Source organism: Cebus imitator, unplaced genomic scaffold (genome assembly GCF_001604975.1).
Source record: "Cebus imitator isolate Cc_AM_T3 unplaced genomic scaffold, Cebus_imitator-1.0 Scaffold146, whole genome shotgun sequence".
NCBI classification, from domain to species: domain Eukaryota; kingdom Metazoa; phylum Chordata; class Mammalia; order Primates; family Cebidae; genus Cebus; species Cebus imitator.
The window spans coordinates 3044038-3046255 of NW_016107461.1; the positions used below are offsets into that span (position 1 = coordinate 3044038).

Consider the following 2218-nt stretch of genomic DNA (forward strand, 5'->3'; position numbering starts at 1 on the left):
AATAACACCTTTGGTTATAATAGATCATTAATGTAGCCAAAACCCATTTTTTTGGTGGTTTAAATTGGAAGGTATCCAAATGACATTCTAAAGAACTAATTAAAGCCAAATAAATGTAAGCTTCACAGGATGGAAAAGGATAGCAGTAACACATCACACATTCTCCGTCTAGTCTCATTTTGATAAATACCACATATTTATGGAGTGCTCAGCAAAGGCTGTGAATATAGTTTATGTTTGCAAAATAAGGAGAAATGATGCAATGAATTGCTAGAAAAACATATATGTTACATATACATATTGTATATTTTGATCAAAACAACAAGTGCCACAAGTGAAAATATCAAAAAGAAATGATAAACTTTCTAGATGTGTATTCCATTGCATTACCCAGATCAGTAATAACAGTTTTCACTTTTTTTTTCCCAATGACCTCTGAAGTTTTTATTGGCCTTCTCTTCCCCAAAGGATTCCCTGCTTCTGCTGGCTTAATGTCTGAGAACTTTGTTGTCGTTGGTCTCAGACACCACGTTGCCATCTACTATCCGGTAGGTGGTGTTCTTTTGGATGGTTGCATGGGAGTTGCTGCTGTTCAAGGCATCACGAAGATTGAAGTCCTTGCCATCTTCCAGCAGGTGGCGGTAGGTGGCGAACTCAGCCTGTAGCTTGACCTTAATGTTCAGCAGAGCCTGGTACTCCCGAGCCTGGTGCTGTCCCTCTGCCCAGGTTTGTGTGAGCTCCGACTCCAGGTGCAGCAGGATCTCCTTGAGCTGCTCCATCTTCAGGGCATAACGGGCCTCCACCTCCCTCAGGCTGTTCTCCAAGCTGGCCTTCAGGTTTCTCATCCAGTCCAGGTCGATCTCCAAGGACTGGACTGTACACCTTAGCTCCGTGATCATCATCTCAGCAGCTCCAATCTTGGACTGTGTGGTGGCCACTGTGGTGCTCTCCTTAATCTGCTGAGACTAGTGCTTGCCCAGCTCCTCTCGGTTCTTAGGAGCCAGCTCGTCATACTGGGCCAGGATGTCTGCCATGATTTTGGCGAGGTCCTAAGATTTGGGGGCATCTGCCTCCACAGTCAACCCAGAGCTGGCAATCTGGGCTTGTAAGTCTTTTACTTCCTCTTCATGTTTCTTCATGAAAAGCAGCTCCTCCTTGAGAGCCTTGATCTCTGTCTCCAGCTGCAGCCGTGACAGATGACCTTGCGGAGTCCATGGATATCGCTCTCCACAGACTGGTACATGGCCAGCTCTGTCTCATACTTGACTTTAAATCAGCAGTAAGACGGGCATTGTCGATCTGCAGAACGATGCGGGCATTACTCACAGTATTTGCAAAGAGCTGAGTCCTCAATGGTCTTGAAGTAATGGCTCCAGTCTCTGACCTGGGGTCCCTTCCTCTCCAGGTGCTCCCAGATTTTGCTGTCCAGCTTCCCGTTCTCGATCTCCAGGCTCCTCACTCTGTCCAGGTAGGAGGCCAGGCGGTTGTGCAGGCTTTGCATGTTCTCCTTCTCATTCTGGATGCCTCCCATTCCTGCCAGAAACCCCGCCATCCCCGCGTCCCTGAAGCTGGTGGAGTGGGACATGCAGATCCGGGAACCAGAGACCCTGGCGTCTGCATAGATGCTGGCCACGCTGCTGTAGGGGCCAGGCACTGTAGGGGCGCCTGGACAGTGCCCAAAGACCAGTAGTAGTTGGTGGAGAAGGTGGAGAAGTGGTGCATACTGTCCGGGAAGGAGAGCAAGAAGACAGGACTCAGACTTCGCCAATGACCATTTTTCACTTTTATCTGTATTACAGCAGGTATGTTTGTATTGTAGATTGAATGCTTGTCTAATATGATAAAATGTATGTATATTTTACATTTTTTATCAAAGAACTTTGGTGTATAGGTAGAAATATAATACCTGTAGTTTGTGTAAAACTCTTATTAGGTGTGTGCAACTCTATAGACATTTATTCAGTGGTGTCTTGAAAACTGCTAATGCTGCACACTGCTTAACTACTAGTATTTGTAGAAAATTGCTCCTTTGAATATTTGGTAGTTATTTTTCAAGATTCAGACCAAATCCTTAATGTATAATCCTTTCTGTGAAGTCTTCACCACTCCTTCTTTCGTGCTTTATTATTTCGTATTAATGGAGCTTAAAATTTCATAAGCCTTTTTTAAGATTTCCTTATTTTATATAATATATTATCTACTTTGGAAAAGGCAGGCA

General features: G+C 44.7%; 1 pseudogene; it reads right to left on the minus strand.

Moving 5' to 3' along the window:
• Nucleotides 1-488: 488 nt before the first annotated feature.
• Nucleotides 489-1722, minus strand: LOC108314048 (annotated as a pseudogene).
• Nucleotides 1723-2218: the final 496 nt, after the last annotated feature.